Source organism: Pinus tabuliformis, chromosome 4_2 (assembly GCF_031772625.1).
Source record: "Pinus tabuliformis cultivar Carrire ecotype Pingquan chromosome 4_2, CPIR1, whole genome shotgun sequence".
Taxonomy (NCBI): Eukaryota; Viridiplantae; Streptophyta; class Pinopsida; order Pinales; family Pinaceae; genus Pinus; species Pinus tabuliformis.
In genome coordinates, this window is record NC_142304.1 from 426,138,374 (window position 1) to 426,150,483 (window position 12,110).

The following is a 12,110-nucleotide window of genomic DNA, read 5'->3' on the forward strand; positions in this document are numbered from 1 at the left end:
AAGTAGCTCCTGAATCGTCTGAGTTGAACTATTATCTTTGTGGTAGACGAAATTCAGATCATCTCTATCATCTCTGTGGCAGATGAAATTCATACCATCTCTATGGAAAACAAAATTCAAACCATCTCTATCATCTCTGTGGAAAATGAAATTTAGACCATCTCTGTGATCTCTGTGACAGACAAAATTCGGTCAAGGTCTGAGGAAGAGAATTCAGATCTTTGCGAAGCATTTTAGAGGCATATATATTATATTTATGGAGTAGAATGAGCTATTAAAGAGACATTCTTCTGTTGATGATTCATGTTTCCTGTGGCAAGAGCTCTGTGATTTTCAGATCTTCTATTATGCAGCTCTGTGATGATTTTCAGACCCTCTGTGGCACTACTCTATGATGATTTTTGGGCCTCCTATGGACAGATCTATGGACAAACTTATGAAGGCAAATGTTATCTAATAAAGGGCTGACTTGGCACTTGGAATATTGGTTGTATTGACTTGGATTTTCTATGGCTCTATAAGGAAAGGGTTTATAGGTTTTCCACTTGGCGAGGTTTTTCCGTGGCTTGGAGCCTAACTTCTTGCACCTCTTGTCTCTTGTGCACTATGATCCTTGATGTATTGTATGTAATGATAATTGCTTGATGAAGAAGATTAACTAACTAAAGAAGAAGATCTGTAATGATGCTCACAAGTAATTATCATGTTATTGAATTCCCTTTTTCACTGGAATTATAGCAGAAAGGATACTCCAAGCTTTGAAGAATTATGGACCTCTTGCACCCAAGAGGAATCTAGGCTTATTGTTAAAGGGAAGATCCAAAAACATGATGAAGAAGAATCTCAAGCCTTTGTTGCAAAATCTAGAAGGAATAATGGAAGGAAGAAGTTTGTTTTTCAAAATAAGAATGCAGGTAAAGATCCAATCTCCAAGGAAAGAAAGACTCGTATAAAATGCAATGTTATGGATGTCACAAATTTGGACATTATATAAATAATTGTCCTGAAGCATCGAACGATAAGAAGAAGAAGGGCAATGATGATAATGAGCATCCTTGTGAGAAGAAATCCAAAAATGATTCTTCAAAAGCTTTAGCATCTAATGTTAAAGACTTATATTACTAGGATTACTGCAAGTAGTCTAGGAGCAAAAGGGAGTTGAAGGGGTCTCTCACATTAAATTAGAATTTATTTAGAACCCTTCTTAAAACTATTTAATAATGCCTAGAAGTTTAGAATTCTTGATAAGAAAGTTCTAGGATTTGCAGATAAAACTCTAGAATTTTGATCGAGTTCAATATTTTCGCTGAAAGATGAAACCCCAACTCTTGAAAGGAAGGAATGGCATCTGAATGATGGCATGGACAAAGTTGCAGATGGATGTAAGAAGTCTAAAGATCAAGAGGGAGCTAACTCTCCTCTCAAAAGATAAGTATTTTATATCTTTCTTGTTTGATTATTAATATTATTGTCATTTTTACTATTAGTTAGTTTTTTGTTCTTTGCTTGATTGTAATTTCTCTTCCATGGCCCCCTGTGAGGATTGCAGGTACATAGTAGAAGTTGCGAAGGCTTTGACAACGGTTGGAAGAAGTGGAATAACGAAGCAAAATAAGAGGAATTTCCCAGAATCTTGACTTATGTTGGGAGATATAGTACTAGATGAGATCTGAACTCAGAGGGAGCAATTAGATCAACGAGCTTGAAGTATGCTTTGATCATGGTGTCTACAAGGTCTAGTAATGGAAGGTTGTTCCAGTAAGAGGGAGAGGATCGTGATAAGGCATTTGTCCCTTCTGTGAAGTACACTTCTATTATCGTTATTTTGAAGATTGCACCAGGTTGATGTAGAGACTACTTTCCTCAATAATTAAAGAGGAAGAAGTGTACATAAGAGCTATCTCAAACTTGTGAGTAGAATAGCTCATTGATAACTGGTATGCTAAAAGACACAATGACAGAGGGAGCAACCTGAACTACCATTGAAGGACATATCTCAGTATGAGAGGGAGCACCCAGTATGGGTATCTGGAAAGCATTTGTGATCTAGTGAAGGGAACAAAACAGTTTATGGTTGAGCCAAGATGTGTTGCTCAACATGTGTTTAGCATGATATAGTTGAATAAGTTGTACAACTGTAGACTTATTTTGGGCAGAGAGTGCTGAAGACAAATAATTTGTTGCTTTAGTTTGGGCTCCGTTATAATTTTTTGGGATAAGCATGAAGCATTCATCTATTGCACTCCATATGGCAGAAGCCAAGTATATTGCAGCTTGATTGGCAAGTTGAGAAGTTGTATGATTTCTGAGGCTACTTGCTAGATCATTTTTTATTAAGTGCTGGTGGTGACCATGATGATAGGTCGAAGAACATATCACTTCATTCAAGAGATGGTGCTGAAGGGAGTTGTGAAGCTCTGGTACATCTCCATTGATGAGCAAATAACCGTTATACTGAGGAAGCCTCTTTCTAGAGAGAAGTTTGTGTACTTCTTGGACAAGCTTGGGCTTGTGAAAAATGCTTCTTTGATTGAGAGGGAGTGATGATTGCCTCATGGATATGGTTCCTTCGTTTGTCATATACTTTGACTGGAATTAGGGATGTTATCCCTGTGTCAAGTACATTGACCGGAATTAGGGAGAATGGTTTGAAAGATTAGATAGCATCATGGACAGACATTCTTCCAGTGTCTTGTACTTTGACCTGATTAGGGAGGTTATCCCTGTGTCAAGTACAGAGTCCTGATTAGGAAAAATGGTCCAATGGACTGGCATTCTTCCTATGTCATTGTATAGTGACTTTATTAGGGTTGTAGTCCCTGTGTCACTTTGACTTGTATAGGAAAATGGTATGGCAAAGGACAATCATTCTCTTTGTGTCATTGTATAGTGACATGATTAGGGATGTTGTCGCTATGTCATTTTGACTTGGATTAGGGAGAATAGTCCTACAAGTAGTAGCCGTCCAGCATTATGCTCTGATCTCTATCTAAAGAGAGCTTGCTTATCTTTGATGAGGCCTATGGTGTTTCACCTAGACTATGTCTAGAGTTGTTTGATGGTAAAACATGGTTATGTTGATGCTAATGATTATGTTACTGATGATGATGTGTATCTTAATCTTGATCTTTCCTTAGAGAATTTCTAAACTTGAGATCATCTTGATAGTCATTATGAATACCTCCCTAGCTAAGATGGAGCGTTGAATTTGTAGTTATGGTCGGTCTTCATATTGATATACTTTTTCTTATAAAGCATGTTCTTCATGCTCATGAGAAAATCAAATTTTTGTATTATCAGAAAGAAAAAAATGAATATTTGTTTTGGCACCACAAGTGTTCAAGTCGGCTCTCTCTCTCTTACAAGTCGGCTTAGCTAATGTTAACATCCATTTGATCCGAGTAATCCCTATATATAGAAATCACTCATCCTCCTCTCGAAGTACATTCGATCTAAGCATAAAAACATAGACTCTTCTGATCATACGAAGGTATAAAAGGAGCAGAACGAAGATCATAAGGAACCAAATTCTTCTATGGCACATCCCTTGAAGGACCGAGCTTATCTATAATCCATCTCTGTGCTAAAGGGGCTGAAACCTCTGTGATTTGTATCTGTGGCATAGGACTGAAAGTCTGAAGTAAATTTATGTGCAAAGTGGCCGAAACAATTCTGTGCAAGGAAGTCGAAGTATCTCTGTGGGAAGGGGCCAAAACTCTGAAAAAGAGCTGAGCTTCTGAGGTTGAATCTCTGTGAAAAGTGTTGCAGCTCTTGTGGGAGAGGGAGCCGAAATTCTTTGGTTTCTTAAGGTTGTCATCAGATTAGGAAGAGCTGACTTGGACACTTGGTGGGTGCATTTTCTGGTTAGTTTGTCCATAGCTTTGACTTTGATATCTCTTGTTGAGTTGGTTCTCTAAGGAAAGATTTGTTGGGTTTTTACCCCAAGTGGGTTTTCCCAGGGTTATCATTGCGTTGATATTGTGCACTGTAATCTCTGCTTTTTTATTCTTGTATGATTGATCTTTTGAAGTATAGTTGTGCAATGAAGAAGTTGTAATTATTAGAAAGATTGTATATATAATCATCACAAGTAATTATCAGTGATCAGAAATCAGCACATTGTTCTAGAATTTTCAACATTCCCCCTCTTTTGCTGTTGACACCTAATCCTCAACGGATGGGTGAACTGGAACGTGAACAGTCATCAAGAAGATGAACTGTTCCGTCTCCTTCTTGTATATAAACAATAGTTCTCTTAATGAAATATCATCTCAGTTTTCTTCTGTTCAATGTGGAGTTACCCTGGCCTGACATGGTATCAGAGCACAGGTCCCAGATTCCTTGTAACTCCTCTCATTTATTCTCTGCCCATGAATACCTGAGCGCTGCCTCTGTCCTGCATCTCAACCACGTTGATTCTCTGCACATGAATGTATCGGTTATACCCTTTTTTTCGCTGCCTCTCTGCGCATGAATACCTGACACTGCCAACGCTGCCCCTCTCTGCGCATGAATACCTGACACTGCCAACGCTGCCCCTCTCTGCGCATGAATACCTGACACTGCCAACGCTGCCCCTCCATGAATGTATCGGTTATACCTGACATTGACTCTCGTCTTTTGGCCGTTCGCCGAGTCTCTCTCTTCCAAATCTCATCAACAATCTTCCATTATCGACATTCATGTATTTCCTGCCATTTTATTTTGGGTTTCAAAATTTTCCGACTTTTGCCATTCTGCAGTCAAACGAGCTATCTGGAATCACCAACCGTGAGCAATTTTGAGATAAGGTCTGCGTATATACATTGTTTCTGTTGCTTTGGGTTTCAAAATTTTCCGACTGTCCGTAATCACCAACAGTGACCAATTTTGAGATAAGGTCTGCGTATATACATTGTTTCTGTTGCTTTGGGTTTCAAAATTTTCCGACTGTCCGTAATCACCAACAGTGACCAATTTTGAGATAAGGTCTGCGTATATACATTGTTTCTGTTACAAGATAAATGGGGTTTAACTCATAGCGGTTCTGGTGAACCCGACGTGAATCAACACGCAACCTTCTTTGAGAATCAGGCACCAGCTTTTGGTTACCAGTCACCGTTTTCGCATTTTCATACTCGCTTCTTTGCTTACAATAACTGTCAGTCAGTTTGCATTTCTCCTGATGACATTATCTTCTGGCTCAGTGATAGATTTCTTCAATGCTGGAAGCGTTTGAAACAATGTATATTAATGATCCCGTTTTTTGTCCCGAGATATGTCGTTGCTGTAAACCGTATTGTCATCAGTGTATGTAAGCTTTGTTTTATTATGAGTTGTTGATTTGGCAGCACGGGCCTTTAAATTTTCCACAGCCTCGTTATGGTATTACGCAGTTTTATGTGATGGTATGATAGCAGTTTTGGTTGAGCAGTTGAGTCAAAGTATAAACGTTTGTTGAATTCATGGTATCAAAGCTCATTCAAGTATTGCGGTGTTTTCAGAGTGTTTTATATATCAAAGCATCTGTAGTATTGCATGATATATTGATATATTGAAGTGATATATTAATACATTGAAGTGATGCCTTGCACATTTTTTTTTTTCAAAACAGTAGTATTGCAGTGATATGTACAATGAAATGCTGATGTTTTTAGCAAATATTAGAGGGATTTGAAGGCTGTAACGTAAGGATTTTTTATCAGCAGAAGTAATTTTTTACAGAATGCATTCAATCGTCTCTATGGTAGGAATAGTTCTCACTGGCAAGGAGAACTATCCCGAATGGTCCCGGATGGTAAAACACACCCTCATCTACAATGAGTTGTGGAAAGGAGTGTGTGTCGGAGAAGAAGACAAAGACCCTGTGCAGCCTACATCAGATAAAGAACTTGTCATTTGGGAAAACAAGAACAGCAAAGCCTATGCATTGATCGCAGCATCTGTAAATGAAGAAGTAAGTCGTCATATTTCATCCTATTCCACTGCCTTTGAAGCTTTACAAAAGCTGAAAGAACTCTATGATTCACATTCTGCACTTGAAGTTGTTCAGCTCATGATTAAACTCTTCACTCTTGAACTAAAAAATAATGATCCCCTTGCTCTTGCATCTGAAATAAAGTCTATAATGCATGATATTAAATCTACTAAGGTTGAGTTGGATATCTCTCTTATTGCCTTTCTCAAAGCACTCTATCCTACCTACTCCAATTATCTTGAGTCTTTACAAGCAAATGGAAATCTTAAAGACATAACCTTTGAGTCTCTTGTGAAAAAGTTTGCTGAAAGAGAGAAAGCCTTTGGAAAGAAAACAGTCCCTGAATCTTCTGAAGAGACTGTTTGCCTTGCTCATAAAGAAAAGCATCCTGCTCAAGATTCTACAAGAGGAAGAGGTGGACGAAGAGGAAGAGGAAGATACTTCAGAGGCAGGGGGGGCAGACATTCTCAAGCAGAAAAGGCAGATCTGCATTGCATTCGCTGCAAACGAAATGGATCACATGATGCTTCTACATGCAAGCTACCATGGGACAAAATTGAGCAGAGAAGAAATCAGCAGAAAGGTAAAACTGATGACACAGACAAAGGTAAAGCACCTGAATCCGCTCACTATATTGAGGCACAATGTAACATTGGAGTAAATGAAGATTTGTTTAATGCTTCACTTGCTTCTTCGAAAAATGACTGGTTGCTTGATTCAGGAGCGACCTGTCATATGACTCATGGGAAAGATTTTTTTGAAGATTTCACTGATAATGTTGATGGAGCAGTATACTTTGCAGATCAGTCAAAAATCAAGCCATCAGGGCTTGGCACAATCAGGCTTAAACTGCCTGGTCTTCCAGACTTTCTTCTGGATCATGTTCTATATCTCCCACAGCTCAAGAGAAACTTGCTGTCCCTGGTCCACATCCGCCAGCAAGGTCACTCCATTCACATGTTTGATGGCAAGCTTGAGGTAAGAAAGGCATCTGACCACTCACTTGTTATGAGGGGTATAGAAGAAGAAAGACTTCTTAAATTGCAAGGAACTTCTGCTCATGCACAACATTTCTCATATATTTCTCATCATGAAGAAGGTACACTTCCGTCAAGTTTATTATGGCATGCTAGATTTGGACATTTAAACTATGATAGTCTCCGCTTGTTGAAGAAAAATGGTGTTGCTGGTTTGCCTACAATTCCTAGAAAACATAAGCAATGTGATGCTTGCATTCTAGGAAAGCATAGCAAACAGTCTTTTCATGATTCACATTCAAGAGCACATAGGAAGCTTGAACTCATTCATTCAGATTTATGTGGTCCAATGCTTGTTCCTTCTGCAAATGGAAATAAATATATCATGACATTTATTGATGATTACACCAGAATTTGTTGGGTTTATTTATTGAAGAACAAATCTGATGCTTTTCAAACATTCAAGAATTTTCATAAGTGGATTGAAAATGATGCACAATCTCATATTGGGTCTATTCGCACTAATAATGGAAAAGAATATACATCAAATGAATTTGAACACTATCTTCGCCAACATGGGATTAAACATCAAACAACTGTACCTTATAATCCCCAACAGAATGGTGTAGCAGAAAGAATGAATAGAACAATCTTGAATATGGTACGATCCATGCTTTTCTTCAAAAATGTAAAGACAATGTTTTGGGCTGATGCTGTTCTATGTGCTGCATATATAAAGAATAGATGTCCATCTAGTGCTATAAGAAACAAGACTCCTTATGAATTGTGGTATGGACATGTTCCTTCGGTAAAACATCTCAGGATCTTTGGTTCCACCTGTTATGCTTTAATACCAAAGGTACATAGAAACAAACTTGGTGCTAGAAGTCGTAAGTGTATCTTCCTGGGGTATTCAAACACATCTAAAGCATACCGCCTCTATGATGAAATAAATAAAAAGTTTGTTTTATCTAGAGATGTCATTTTTCTTGAATCATCCAAATCTGACAGTGTTGTTGAGCGGCAACTTGATCGCTTGGATAGATTCACAAAACCGAAATCATTTCAAGAGTTTGATAATCAGATTCCACATCTTGAAGGGGGGATCCCTATACTAGATCAACATGTGGAATCTTCTTCTGAAGAACAATCTCCCTTGCATGAAACTCCAACACCGGATGATCCTTTAAGTGATGTAATTGATAGAATTGGGAGCAGTGTTGCAGGAAGCGCCCCCCCCCCCCCCGGGGATCCTAGGCCGGAATCGCGTCCCGTACGGAAGCGTTCCGGAAGCGCCAAAGGAAGCGCGATTCCGTTTTTCCCGAAGCGCGATTCCGCATTTTTTGAGCGATTCCTGGTTTTTGAGAAGCAAAATCATTACCTACAGCTTCATCTAATATTTGCTAGGCATTTCATTGTCAGAAATAAACGGTTGAACGCCGCGTAGAGTCCCTCGAGGCAAGTTACACTATGATTATTTAAAATGCTTACCTAACACGTTATCCAGAAACGAACGAGAGAGGTTGAGCCCCGTCTCAGCGATGAGATCATTCACAGAAAAAAATAATTAAAATCCCAACACTTGTGTCGAAAGTCACTCTGCTTTCATTCGTAACAATGACGAGTGATGATAGGAGAGGAGGCCATAAGAAAGAGCGGCATAACAGGTTACCGGTTGTTTTAAATTGAAAAATACAGCAGTGTGCTAATTTCGTCGTTACCTACGTATAGAATAAGATATCAGTTTATTAAATCAATTGAATATATACTTGCAACTTGCGAGGAAGATGTTCAGTAAGTACCGTCTATTGCGATCCACATGATATTAAATATGATGTAATGTTGCTCATCACCAATCTGTCTGGTGGCATTTAAACAGATAGAACTTAACTGTCCTCAATATGCTGATTATTACTATCGGATCTTGAGAAAATGCGTCCAAAAAAACATGTCACTGTTGTAAGATATTATGGTGAGTGAATAATCATGTTGCGCAAAGGGCGTGCAAGGAAATCAAGAAGTGCCAAAGAGCAAAAGGCAGGGCCAGGGGATTCTGATGCTTACTGCATTTACGTTGGTCAGTTTTCATGATGTATGTTTGTAATAGCTAGAATATAGATGATTGTTGTACATACTAGTAACTACAATGGAATCATGGATGCCATATCTATCTTGATTTATGCAAAAATATGCATGTTTTCATGTCTTCTACAATTAATTTGGTATTTGGGATGTTTGTTTTGAGTATAAATGCAAAAAAATATAAAAAAATATATATATATAGCAGACGCTTCCGCGGACGCTTCGCTTCCTAGATTTTTGGAAAATGATGCTTCCGCGCTCTGCGCTTCCGCTTCGCTCCCGCTTCGTGCAACATTGATTGGGAGACTCAATCTTGATTCAGTCCCAACTCAATCAACAGAGCAGCCTGGACCATCTCAGAAAGGTCCCCCAAAGTGGTTGACAAAGACACTTGAAAGTGTTCATCCTGATGAAATTGGAAAAACAGGAACCAGAAATACAAACCGACAAGATGGATGTGATGTAGATAACTCTAATTCACCCGTTGATATGGATGTTACTTATGATTGTGAATTGAACTTGTCTACAGATTTTGAACCAACTTCCTTCAAAGAAGCTGCTTCTCATGATGAATGGAAAGAAGCGATGCAGAAGGAGTATGATGCCCTCATAAAGAATGGCACTTGGAAGCTGGTTGATCCTCCATTTGGAACCAAACCCATTGGCTGCAAGTGGATCTACAAGAACAAGTACAAAGCTGATGGCTCACTTGACAAGCACAAAGCTAGGCTTGTGGCAAAAGGTTTTGCACAGAAGGAAGGGGTCAATTATGAGGAAACTTTTGCCCCTACAACAAAATGGGCCACCATCCGGACACTCTTTGCACTAGCTGCTCAGAACAGTTGGAAAGTCCATCAAATGGATGTAAAAACTGCATTCTTGAATGGAGATCTAAAAGAGAATGTTTTTATGTCCCAGCCTGAAGGATTTGCTGTGAAAGGACATGAACATAAAGTATGCAAACTTGTGAAGTCCTTGTATGGCCTCAAACAAGCACCACGAGCCTGGTATGAAAAACTAACAGAGCATCTTCTGAAACTCAACTTCAATCATTTTGATCTTGATGATTCAACTTTATTTGTCAAGAAAGTTGGCAAAACAGTTGTATATCTTGTGGTATATGTAGATGATCTTTTAATGACAGGGAACAATGAAAGCTATATTGCATCCATAAAGAAAGAATTAGGAAATTTTTTTGAAATGACTGATTTGGGCTATGTTCATTACTATCTTGGCATTGAAGTAACCCAACATCCAAAATCCATATTTCTTTCTCAAAAGAAATACATTGGAGATTTGTTAAACAGATTTGGCATGACAGAGTGCAATCCTCTTTCTACTCCAATGGAACAAAACTTAAAGCTCACATCTATTGAAGGAAAGGAATTTGAGGATGCAACAAAGTATAGACAGCTTGTAGGAAGTCTCATCTACCTCACTACTACCAGACCAGACATTTCATTTGCTGTTGGAATCCTCTCCAGGTTTATGCAAAAACCTTGTGAGGGACATTGGTCTGCTGCAAAAAGAGTTCTAAGGTACTTGAAGGGAACTCAAGACCTTGGAATTAAGTATACACAGGTGGACGACTTCAGCCTGATTGGATACTCTGATTCAGACTTCGATGGAGACAAAGAAACTGGGGTATCTACTTCAGGATATGCTATGAGTCTTGGATCAGGAGCTGTCTCCTGGAGATCACGCAAACAATCAGTTCCAGCAGATTCCACAACAGAAGCAGAATATGTGGCAGCAGCTGAAGCAACGAAAGAAATTGTGTGGCTCAGGAAAATTCTTGAAGACTTGCAGGTAAAACAAACACAATCAACTCCACTCATGATTGATAACACCTCTGCAATAAAGTTGGCCAAGAACCCAAAGTTCCATGATTGTACTAAGCACATCAATACTAAATATCATCTGATCCGACATCATGTTGAGGCCAAAACAATCCATCTCCGTCATTGTTCCACAAACGAGCAAATTGCAGACATCTTCACCAAAGCGCTTGGAAGAGAAAAGCTTGAAAGATTCAGAACGATGCTTGGACTCACCAACATCCCTTCAGATTAAGGGGGGGAATGTTGACACCTAATCCTCAACGGATGGGTGAACTGGAACGTGAACAGTCATCAAGAAGATGAACTGTTCCGTCTCCTTCTTGTATATAAACAATAGTTCTCTCAATGAAATATCATCTCAGTTTTCTTCTGTTCAATGTGGAGTTACCCTGGCCTGACATTTGCAATAAATTAACAGTCAATCTTTTATTATGCTTGATGGCATGAGATATTTTGTTGGGACCTTTGACCTGTATCTTCCAACCTACAGATCGGAAATGTCTAATTAAAAATACCTTTGGACCATTTGTGGTCTCTCATACAGCATCAGATAACTCTTTCTTTCCTTTACATTTCCCCTATTTAGGGCTTCAAACAAAAATGTTGGCACACTATTTTGAAAGAAGTTTTAAACTCTTTATATGAAATCCTTGTGTTCTTGATGGCTTCAGCATGAGCCAGTCTCTTGGCCAGCACCCCTGCAGCTTCAGAGGAAGTCCTGTATGTTCTATTTCTTACACAGTGATGAGAATTTTCATTGTACACCATTTTTGGTTCTCTTCTTCGAATGCTTTGTGTTGCATGAATCAATTTGATTGCTTTGGGTTGTACCTGTAAGTTTGGTTAACAGTTGGCAATTTCATGTACTCAGAACTTTTTCTTTTCCAAGGAAAACCTCATGCAAAAACTCCAGGGCACTTCCTTGTATTTCACATATGGTACTCAGTATAAACCTGACAACACTTATTACAGTGTCCGACTCGGTACGAACATTGAATGAGGCACACAACAAAGGCAGTCAAGCCTGTAAAGTTAGCCTTGAGACCTGCATTGAGCTCAAAGCACACAACTACTCAAGCTAGCCCACCACACTTCACATACGCAGAACTATCCTGCCTTCCCTCAAGTTTTTTGACAAATATATCCTTTCTCAAAAGAATTCATTCCCTTGTTTTAGAATATTGTATTATCTCTAAATTTACATGACTCAAGAGACTGGACTTGTTGACATTCAATGCATAGTTGGTCTGCTTT